Raw genomic sequence first — 12,185 nt, forward strand, 5'->3', positions numbered from 1 at the left:
GGTAATGCAGCATAAAACACTAAATCCAGTGCCTGGCGTAGAAGAGGTGCTGCCAAGTTTGCATGTTGTTAATCTTTGGCAATCTGCGAATGACCAACAAGATTCCAAATGAGTGTGGTTACTGATTCCTCCTGTCATCTTCTCGGGCGACAGCGTGTTCCTTTGGAATCTGACAAAATGCTTGTCCAGTTCTTCTACAAATATTAATAGAAGAATATAGGCACAGTTAATCTGAGAAAAAGCAGCACATTGATAAGTTTGACATCCAAATCATGTCAAAGCAACGATATCCAAAATGATATAGTACCGCTGAGGTCAACTACAGGATCACTCAAACGTTGCCATTTTAATACACGTGGAAAAGGAAATCACAAGGGAGAAAATAAAGACAGTTTTCAAGTGGTGAAAAATACTAAGAATTAGTTAACTGAGAAGCAAAACTATATTCTTTTTATTTGACAGGTAGAGTTATAGACAGTGAGAGAGACAGAGAGAAAGGTCTTCCTTCTGTTTATTCACCCCCCAAATGGCTGCTACGGCCAGCGCGCTACGCTAATCCAAAGCCAGGAGCCAGGTGCTTCCTCCTGGTCTCCCATGCGGGTGCAGGGCCCAAGCACTTGGGCCATCCTCCACTGCCTTCCTGGGCCACAGCAGCGAGCTGGAGTGGAAGAGGAGCCACCGGGACTAGAACCCAGCACCCATATGGGATGCTGGCGCCACAGGAGGATTAACCAAGTGAGCCACAGCGCCGGGCCCCAAAACTGTATTCTTAATCATCTTAACCACGCCACCTCCCAGGTGTTAAGGTGTTAAGTAGAGATATTAAACCTTATTAAACCTGCAGAATTGCAGATACTTGTCTGGTCTTTCGCAAGGGGGCTTAGGACACTGTATTTTATGCCAGAGGCTTCTCCATTCCCTAGAACCCCTCTCCAGCTTCTCTTACATTTGAGGTTCTCCTTTGTTGTCCTCGCCATCTGCTCTGTTCTTTCATTAAGTGAACCCATCGTCTTCCTGTCTGAACCTACTTCTAGAATCAAAGAGCTACTGATTTATTATTAAGCTGCCATGTCGCAAACCGCTTTTAAGGAAAGAAGGAGGTATTAAATATGAACTCTTCTGCTCTCTGTTTCTTGAGTGTGTTTTCAACGTAATAGTTAATTAGTTTCTGATGAGCAAGTCATCGTCAGTAAATGAGGATCCTAATTGTTCCTACTGTAATGCTGATTTTCACACATAATCTCAATCTGTTTCCCTAATTGCCTGGTGGGCAGCGTGGCTGTGGATGAGAAGAAATAAGTCTCCAGCCTTAGCTGGTGGGTAGGCCGATAAATGATGAGCAGGTGGAAGTTAACTGCAGCGTCTCAAGAGGTCAGTTTCACGGCTGCCATTTGGCTGCATCGACAGGCTTTGCAGAATGCCCAAACCTGGTCTAGGTACAGTACTACACTGAGACCTGGATGCCAGCAGTAGAATCACAAATATCCTCCTAGAAAGAAATCAGTAAGTCTTAACATCTCCTGAGGTCCAGCCAAGATCGCATGCTGCTATCAAATTCCGTGTCATCAAGATTCCAACTGAGACCAAGAATTAAAATGACATTGTGCAGTCACCACCCATGAGGCACACGCTGTGGGTAAGTTGGCTGCCCAGGACCCCAGCTGAGGGGACACTTTTCCTTGATGTTAAAAATGTGGGCCGGCGCCGCGGCTCAATAGGCTAATCCTCCGCCTTGCGGCGCCAGCACACTGGGTTCTAGTCCCGGTCGGGGCACCGATCCTGTCCTGGTTGCCCCTCTTCCAGGCCAGCTCTCTGCTGTGGCCAGGGAGTGCAGTGGAGGATGGCCCAAGTTCTTGGGCCCTGCACCCGCATGGGAGACCAGGATAAGCACCTGGCTCCTGCCATCGGAACAGCGTGGTGCGCCGGCCACAGCGTACCTACCGCGGCGGCCATTGGAGGGTGAACCAACGGCAAAAAGGAAGACCTTTCTCTCTGTCTCTCTCTACTGTCCACTCTGCCTGTCAAAAAAAAAAAAAAAAAACTCACCAGCTACTGGTAGAGTGGAGTCCTCGACCTCCAGGACACACTGAAATCGTCAAGGGAATTTCAAAAATGCTGGTGGCAGGCTACTCACTTAATTGGTCTGGGGTGCGGCCTGAGAATCTGGAATTTTAAAATTTCTACAGGTGACTCCGACATGCTTCCAGAACCGAGAGCCCAGATGTAACAAATGAGTGGGTGTCATGTCTTCTGGGAGTTGTTATTGGGTGCACCTTTGGAAAAATAGTAAGGTGGAGGGTATCATTTCATCAGTCTGTTACTTCTGTTGTGTTGTTTGCATTGACAGCTAGTAAGCTTAAGCTGCATTAAGTCCTAATGTTTCAGAAATCAACATTTTATTGAACAGAAATGACCCCAACAGAAATATACACCCACCCCATGAGAAAAGGGAAAAAGCTGGAAGTGAAGGCCAAATCTTTTCTTGTCCTATCATCTAAGTGTTGTTTTTTTGTTTGTTTGTTTGTTTGTTTTTTCTGAAAGAAATACACAGTGGGTTAACACTATCTGTAGTTGCAGCACTGTGCAGTGGAGCCCGGAACTTCTTACTCCTATCTGGCTACAACCTAGCACCGTCAATCAGCCTTTGCCCACTGTCCCTCCCTGCTTCCCTCCCGCGGCTCTGGTACCCACCATTCTATCACTAACATCTATGAGATCACCTATCTCTTAGACTCCACGTATGAGTGAGATCATGGGACATTGTCTGTATGTGCCTGCCTTGTTTCACTTAACATGGTAACCTCCACTTTCACCATTCTATTACAAGTGACAAGATTTCATCTGGTTTTTATGGCTGAAGATAATTTCACTTCATGTCCCTGGGATGTAGACCCAGTGGTAGTATCGCTGTATCATGTGGTAGATCGAATTCCAGTTTGAGGAACCTCCGTACCGTTTTCCACATGGCTACACGAGCTGCCATTCCCACCAGCAGTGTGCAGGCACTGCCCTTTCTCCACATCCTCACCAGTACTGGCCTTTTGTCTTTGAGAAAAGCCAATCTTCCTGCAGTTTGCATGTGCATTTCCCTGATGATTACCAATGTTGAGCATGTTGGTCATACATATATATATATATGTCTTCCTTTGAGAAAGATCCATTTAGACCTGTGGCCCATTTTAAAAATTGGATTACTTGTTTGCTATTGAGTTCCTTATATAGTCTGCAGATTAACCCTTTGTCAGACGTGTAGTTTGCAAGTACTTTCTCCAGTTCTGTGGGCTGTGTCTTTGTTTCCTTTGCTCTTTAGTGTGGTGCCATCAGATTTGTCTATTTTTGCTTTTACTTCCTGTATTTTTCAGGTCTGATCTAGAAAATCCTTGCCCATTCTAATGTCCTGAAGGACTTCCCCTATGTTTTCGCCCAACAGTTTTAACGGTTCAGGTCTCAACATTTAGCTCTGTCATACATTTTGAGGCGGGCTCACTGCTGCCTGCTGCACCTGTCATCCACAGTGGTGTTGCCTCCCGGCTAAGGCTGCTCAGCCAGGACCACAGAACTCTTCTGGGAACTGAGGCAGCTCCCTGGGCTCTGTCTGCAGGCACTGGCCTGGGACCCACGGGATCTGCTCCATGCTGGGTTTTGTCAGCCTGGCACGGAATCCTACAGCATTCCTATGACTGACTGCCCAAGGTTGTAGGAGGGGTGACAGAGGCAGCCCCTCAGGTACTTGGGCAGGCCCTAGGATGGTCACATCTGAGTCTCACTGTCGCCATGCCCTGTAAGATCTTGGGGGTGCACACCAGGCCCACAAGATGCCAGGGGTGATAAACGCTAAACCAAGCCCACCTCCACCAGGGCAAGGGTCTCTGCCTGACAGCCCGGGCAAGCCCAGGGCCTCTGTCCACGGGCACCTGGGTCAGGATCCGCCCAGCGCGCGCAGCACTGAGGGCCGCGACACAGCAGTCCCATGCTCCCTTGCGGTCCGCCCATGGTTGGAGGAGAGTGACGAAGGCAGCCCCTCAGGACACCCAGACTGGGCCAGGCCGGCGACACCTGGGTTCTACAGTCCCAGGTCCCCACAAAGTTCCGGGGTGACCACAATAAGCCCGACCTTAGCAGCGGTCTCCACCTGGAGCTGCGAGGCTCGGTCTGTGAGCTTCGGCCTGGGGCTGGAGGCCTTCGGGCTTTACCAGCTAGCGGCTCTGCGCTGTAGGCCCAGCTGTGACCTCTCCTGCTGCACCGGCTTCCATAGCACCTGTGACGGTGCCTCGGCGCATGTGCGGCTGCTCGCGTGCTGTGTCTGCGGGAGCTGGTGGTGGTGGCCGGCGGAGGTGGGGAACGTCCGGCCAGGTGGCCGCCTGAGGCCCCGCCAAGGCGATTGCAGACAACGCTGGAAACCCAATGACTCTAGAGCAGGCTAATTTTTAAGCTGATAATTTTATATGGCCCGTGAGTGATGTTAGAAATATCCAAACGGCCCCAGCCACTGAACCCAATCCGAGGGCTGTCTGCAGGAAAGTGGGGGTGGATGCTAGGCAGCAAAGCGGACGGACCTTCCCCACCCCGAGGGCTGGGGTTCCTCCCGCATAGCAGTTACCGCAGGCAGCCTCGGTGGGCTTCCGGCAGAGTCAGGGACAGGTTCTGTCTTCGCTCCGCTGCGAAGGAGCACGTGCGGCTGACATCTGTGCCTTTCGTTTCTGCGGTTTCTTCCTTACAAAGGAAACGCTTGAGAAAGGGCGGGACGCAAGGAGGCATTTGCAATCTCCAGAGAATACACAGCGAGGAAGGAAATTCTTTCTAGGATTCACTTTATGTCTCAGAGCATCGGATGCTGACAACCGATTGGCTCACAAGGCAACAGAGCTTCCACAACTCAGCAGAAACTGAGGCAAGGCCAATTTTACTTGATGTATCATTTTTCCAAGAGATGAATAAAGAAATCTCTACCTCTGAGCCTCTTGAAACAGATCTGGGAAATTGTTCTCAGGACATACAGATCCACACAGCTGGTTTTAAATAAACAAGACCAGTTTCTTTCCTTGAGTCTTACTGATCTGAAAATCTATCTCATCACGGATCCTGGGGGGGACAAAAACCCAGTTCCCAGCCCCGGACAACAACTGCTCACTAGAGAGGTACTTAGACACTTAAGGAACCTCAGTAGCTTTCATTTGTCATAAGGTAGAGGTAATAAAACCTAGGTAACTTGGTCGTGAGAATTAAGTATGAAAACGTGAAGTTCCTAATACAGTGCCTCCCTGGGGTTCTTCTTGGTTAAACTCCTGTTTATCCTTGCAATGGAGAATGGTCAGCGTAGGATTCAATATGCATTGCTGTTATTACATTTATTGCAATAAGGACATGGAAGGGGAAAATGGCTCGCAAAGGGTTTTGACCTTGAATAACTTTAAAAGATTTACTGTTATGTTCCTTGGGTATAGTTCACGCTAAGCTTCCTAGGCCAGGTACTGACAATAATACTTGCTACTGCTCCCTCAGGTATCAACCCGGTGTGCCAGGAGCTGCTGTAAGCACTTTGTGCCTATGAGCTCATTGAATCTGTCCAGCCACCTGAAACTGGCATTCCTATTCCTCCCTCCCCACCCCTATTTGTAAAATGAGGAAGCTTTAGCAAATAAAGGTCGTGTATTTGTCCAGGGTCACACAGTTGGCAACACAGCTGAGATCTGAGCCCTTCTCATGTCGGGTCTGGTTTCTTCACTCTTAAACCACGCCCTTCTCTCCCCCCGATGGCACAGAGGTGCCGACACACTCATACCCCAGGGGGCTGTTCAATGCTCTTCCTCCTTTCCATGCAAAGTGCTTCCACTCGGGATCTGGAGTAACAATTTTGAAAAATATTTATTATTTATTTATTTGAGAGGTAGAGTTATGGAGAGGGGCAGAGAGAGATCTTCCATATGCTGGTTCACTCCCCAAATGGGCACGATTGCTAGGGCCATGCCAGGCCGAAGTCAGAAGCCGGTAGCTTCTTCAGGATCTCCCATGTGGGCGTAGGGGCCCAGGGACTTGGGCCATCTTCTTCTGCTTTCTCAGGTGCATTAGCAGGGAGCCGGATCAGAAGTAGAGCAGCCAGGAGTCGAACCGGTGCCCAGATGGGATGCTGGCACTGCAGATTTGGCTTAACCTGCTACACCACAGCACTGGCCTGGAATAACAAATTAAACCTCCAGTCTTAAAACTTTGTGTGTTTTGTGGATATTCAAGAAACAGATTTTAAGAATTGGCAAGTTTTGAGTTGTACACAATAGTCATGTACATGAATGTGAGTTCTTTGGGCACAGCCTCACTGTTATTTCACGTGTCCTTTTTTCCCTATAAACAAGTTCATGGATACGTGAACAAACCTGCTATAGCTGCCAGTGCTCGCACACCGTTCACACTTGATATTGACCAAGGCTCCTTGGCTGTATCTGTTCACTAGAATGGCAGGAGGCAGCATAGAGAAGACAGCAGCTGGAGAAGGGGAAGTAGGTGTGTTTGAATTCTCCAGAATAGATTGAAATGGTGTATGTCTAGGACTTGGAGAAATCCCAGTAGAGAACTGATGTGCCTGCAGCCTGGCTCCGGCCTCCGGATCACCGAGGTGATGTATGGAGGTGCTGCTCCTGGGCTCTGCTTCCCCTCATGTGTTGGGGGATGCAGACAAGGCCAGCCCTGGGCAGAATTCCAAGGTGAGCAAGGTGCCTCCTTGGCACTCTCTCACTTTCCTCTCTATGCGCACTGCTTCCCACCAGGAATTCAACATCAAGTGCAGAAAGCTTCCAGAAGCTACAACTTACCCCGTGCCGCCATAGCCATGTTCACCCCAGCCTCTCCTCCGTTTTCCTCTTTGATCAAACTTCCCACTCCTCAATGCCTGAGTGATGTTGCCACCAGTAGCAACCCCTAACACAGTTTCTTGTAATTCCCCACTAGGAAATCCATAAAAACCTTAGAAAATATTCACAGTTTCAGCAGCATTAGAAATCCTGTCAGCCTGGGCATGGCATTATGGAACCAGGGGTTAAGCTGCCACATATAACACCAGCATCCCGTATGAGCACTGGTTCTAGTCCTGGCTACTCCACTTCCAATCCAGCTCCCTGCTAATGTGCCTGGGAGGGCAATGGAAGATGGCCCAAGTGCTTGGGCCCCTGCACCCACATGGGAGACCCAGAAGAAGCTCCTGGCCCCCGGCTTTGGATCAGCTCAGCTCCAGCCATTGCAGCCGTTTGGGGAGTGAACCAGTGAATGGAAGACCGCTCTCTCTGTCTCTGCCTCTCTCTCTCTCTCTCTCTCTCTCTCTCTCTGCCTCTGCCTCTGCCTCTCTGTAGCTCTGCCTTTCAAATAAATAAATACATCTCTTTAAAAATTTTTAAAAATTAAAATAAAAGGTCCACCTCTCTCAAGACCATTACATTGAGGTCTGCACTCCCAGCACACAAGCCTTTAACCCACTCAAACCTTGTCCAAACATCAGCAGACAGTAAAGCAAGATGGACAAGATTGATTGTGAATAAGCCATCACCAAAGCAGTACGATTCTCCCAAGATTTCTTCTAACCTGTAAACAGGTAGTGTTGTCAATAAGGAAGCTCTAAATTAAAAAAAAAAAAATGCTCAATTTCATCACAGAGTAGCAATTCTTTTTAAGCTTTCCTTTGCTTCATGCAGCGACTCTTTCTCCCTGTGGTTCTGTCCTGTCTTTTCATGGCCTGCTTGTCATGCTGTTGGTTTTCCTCAAACGCGCAGCCATGCTTGTGCTGGGGGGGGGGGGGGGGGGAGCATTGCACTGTATTAGCAGTTGTGATTTTTCCTGCAGACCAGTGGGATTGTTCTGTGGCTCAGAGCAGAGGAAGATGAGGCCTGAACAGGTAGCTCTTCCTCCCATAAAGTTGTCCCTGCTCCCTCGTGGCTAGAAGCTACCTGGGACGTTCCATCATTCTGCCAATACCTCCAGTCACAGAGCTTCCCATTGGAGGGGCTCCAGACTGAAAGAATGGCACTGCCAGCTCACGCTAAGGGCCCTTGTGAAAGCAGAGGTGGTGACTCATCTCATAACTTCATTTCCCTGTGGTCTTTGTGTCCCAGGAACCCCAAGACCACCCTCATGTTTGGGGATTAGCCAGGACTCAGGACTCCACCGTAGTCACATTGTGTAGTCACAGTTTGTCATAGTCGAAGGATAGAAAGTGAAATCACCTGGAAAATGGACGTGGGGCAAAGTCAGGAGGAAGCTGGGCACGTGGTGCTGGAGCCCTCTGGCCCCAGTGCCCTCCCGCAGCCTGTGGCGCCACGTGCAAAGTACTGGCCGCTAGGGAAATTCGTTAGATCTTATGCCTAAGGATGTTATATAGGGCTGGCCAGATAGGAGCCCCCTGCCCAGCACATACCAAATTCCAGGCTCCCAGAAGGGCCGCAGGTGTTTGCACAAATCTAGGCACAGAAAACCATCCTTAGCAACTAGGGAGTACTCCTCATCGACCACCCTTTGCAAGCCAGCTGTCCAAGGACAGTTGTACACAGTCACCCAGAGATCTCTCTCCCTAGCACCAGCCCCACTACTGCATCTGGAGTCCCTGTAGGTTCTGTTGTATAAGCTCCAGTGTTGGAGCCTCTCTGAAGGGCTGCAGGATTTCTCTTTCCATGTAGTTTTGCCATCAGTGCACAAAAAAGTTCTCAAAAATGGGTTGAGCAAAGAAAGTATCCCAAAAAATGAGTAATACATGAAAGTATTCCAAAATATTAAGACAAGATGATGTGATTACATGTGATCACTATTTTTAGATGCTTTCTAATTTTTCTAGAATAATAATAATGCTCTTTTTTATCATTAGAAAATATGTAAAGAGAATTTTTGGTTTCCAACACATCATCTAAGTGACACTCCTGTTGAGGAGATGCAGAATCTACAGGGCTGGGCCAAGATCCACTGGATTACTTTGACCCCAGGGATAGTTCTGGCCATGGACAGACAGTCTGGATAAGGCCCATTTCACAAGGAGCTTGTCTCCTGGGACTCAAACGTTGCACCGTTCCCTTCCTTCCAGTCTTCATAGCTTAGATTCATGGAACACACTCGTCAGTGCTTAAACCAGAGTTTTCAACGTATTAACTAAAAATAAAATTGGAAGACCCACTGGTGTTTCCCACTCTTAAATCTGGTCAGTGCTATAGACTGTGAGTTCTGCCAGCGATGTCTAGCTATCTGCACTGAGACAGAAATAGGATTTGAAAAAATTAAAAGCATCACTTGCTAGGGTTAATATTAAAAGTTAGCTTGCGGGAAGGGGTGTCCCAGATCTATTCTAGGCAGCAGTGGAAGACTGTCCCATAAGAATGTTAACTTGACTTGAGCAATGCAATACAGTACATGGCTTCCACATGTGGTAACTAGTGAGGAGCCAGTACTGATAAGCATCACAGTGTCAGTGCCCAGCTACTCTAGGCAATGCCAGTTCCTTGTCCCCAGCCTCCCAGCCAACTATATTTTCTTCATTTCTTCCACTCCTTTACTTCAGAAGAACTGTGAGTTTTTCACTCAAATATCAGAGTCCATTTTTGGTGGCTTTAACAGAGTGTCTGAGGCACTGCGTCCTTTGTAAAGAGAAATGGTTTATTAAGTTCACAGACTTGGAGGCTGGAGGCCTGGGAGCAGGCAGCCTCCATGGGTTAGCCTGTGGTGAGGGCCTGGTAGCTGCCTCACAAGATGGCGGGTGAAACAGACACATGAAAAAATGTTAAGGATCACTAGCCATCAGGGAAATGCAAATCAAAACCACAATGAGGTTTCACTTCACCCTGGTTAGGATGTCTTTCATACAGAAATCAACAAACAACAGATGCTGGTTAGGATTTGGGGAAAAAGGTACACTCATCCACTGTTGGTGGGAGTGCAAATTGGTAAAGCCACTATGGAAGACAGTTTGGAAATTGCTCAGAAACCTGAATATAACCCTACCATACAACCCAGCCATCTCACTCCTAGGAATTTACCCAAGAGAAATTAAATTGGCAAATAAAAGAGCTATCTGCACCTCAATGTTTATTGTAGCTCAATTCACAATAGCTAAGACATGGAATCAACCTAACAGCCCATCAATGGAAGACTGGATTAAGTAATTATGGGATATGTACTCTATGGAATACTACACAGTGGTAAAAAAAAAAATGAAATCCAGTCATTTGCAACAAAATGGAGGAATCTGGAAAACATCATGCTCAGTGAAATAAGCCAGTTCCAAAGGGACAAATACATGTTCTCCCTGATCTGTGACAACTAACTGAGCACCTAAAAGGAAACCTGTAAAAGTTAAACAGACACTATGAGAAACAATGACTTGATCAGCACTTTTCCTGACTGTCAAGGAACAGCTTACTATCTTATTCTTTTTAGTATTTTCTTTTTCTACTTAACACCATTGGTTGAACTCTTTACTTAATATAGAATTATACTTACGTGTGTAAAGTTAACTGAAAATTGATCCCTGTTAAAAATAAGAGTGGGAATAGGAAAGGGAGGAAATGTACAGTTTGGCACATGCTCACTCAGACTTACCCCGAATGGTAGAGCTAGAAATGTGCCATGGTACTCCAAATTATGGTACTCCAAATCCTATTAAGTTGGCAGGTACCAATGCCATCTTACTAGATAAAATGGCCAGTTTAAGTTCATAACTAATCATAAAGATAGGATTAAGTGCAAAGGGATCACATAAATAAGACCAAGTGTCTGCTAATAATAATTGATAGAATTAAAAAGGAGAGAACGATCTAACATGGGAAGCAGGACACACAGCAGACTCATAGAATTTGACAAATGCCCTAAACAGCACTCTGGCCTCAGAAATAGCCCTTAAGGCATTTGGATCTGGCTAAAAAGCCCATGAGAACATTTCAGGCATGGAAAGCCAAGACACTCTGGCAAAAAATGACTTACATGAAAGATCCTGTGAGTGAGATCCTGGTGGAAAGAACGGGCCATCAAAGAAGGAGATACGTTTCTCTGAGGGGAGGAGAGAACTTCCACTTTGACTATGACCTTGTCTAAATAAAATCGGAGTTGGTGAACTCAAGAGACTTTCATAGCCTTGGCAGTTCATGATAAGAGTCTCTGGTGATCACTGACATCATAAATAAGAGTGTCAATTGTTATCAACAACAGGAATCACTGTGCACTTACTCCCCATGTAGGACCTCAGTCCTTAATGTGTGGTATTGTGAAAATTAACAGTAAAACTAGTCTTCAAACGGCGCTTTATACTTTGTGTGTCTGTGTGGGGGCAAACTGTTGAAATCTTTACTTAGAATAGAGTTGATCTTCTGTATATAAAGAGACCTAATGCAGGACTTCCCTAAGTTGTAAACAGGCCAAAGTCATTTGCAGCATCAGCAATCAAAGCGCAGGTTACCCTTAGGAGGGAGAGCGACTGGGAAGGCGGCCTTGAGGGGCCTCTGAGCTTCTCATTCCAGGCTGGAGCTCAGTCCAGCTGGAGGTATGTGAGTGACTCATTTGCAAACAATTGCTTAGCACAGCACACAAACTTAAGACTTACACACCTGGGACCAGCGTTGTGGTGCAGCAGGTTAAGCCACTGCTTGCAACACTGGCATCCAATATCCAAGAGCTGACTCAAGTCTCTGCCACTCCGCTTCCCACCCGGCTCCCTGCTAATGCACCTGGGAAGGCAGCAGAAGATGGCCCAAGTGCTTGGGCTCTTGCCACCCATGTGGCAAACCTAGATGGAGTTCCAGGCTCCTGGTTTCAACTGGACCAGCCCTGGCCTTTGTGGCCATTTGTGGAGTGAAACAGCAGATGGAAAATCATCCTCTCTCTTTCTTTCTCTCTTTATCTCTTTCTTTCTTTCTTTTTCTTTCTCTCTCTCTCTTCTTTCTCTCCTCCCCTTTCAAATAAAAAAAATTATATTTACGCACATGTCTATGCAGTTTACTGCTATAAAAACAAGAAGGTACTTCAGAAAGTTTATCTGGAAAAAGAATGAAAAGGTAAGCTTATTTTGGTGCACAAAGGTTTTGTAGTCCATACATAGTTTTTCATAATATCCATTTAAAGGTTTTTTTTTCTTTTGCACCAAGAAAATTCATCTCTTTTGTAATTTTAATTTTTAAAATTTATTCAAGGCAAAGAGAAACAGAGAGCAATCTCTCATCCGCTGATTC

Source organism: Lepus europaeus, chromosome 11 (genome assembly GCF_033115175.1).
Source record: "Lepus europaeus isolate LE1 chromosome 11, mLepTim1.pri, whole genome shotgun sequence".
NCBI classification, from domain to species: domain Eukaryota; kingdom Metazoa; phylum Chordata; class Mammalia; order Lagomorpha; family Leporidae; genus Lepus; species Lepus europaeus.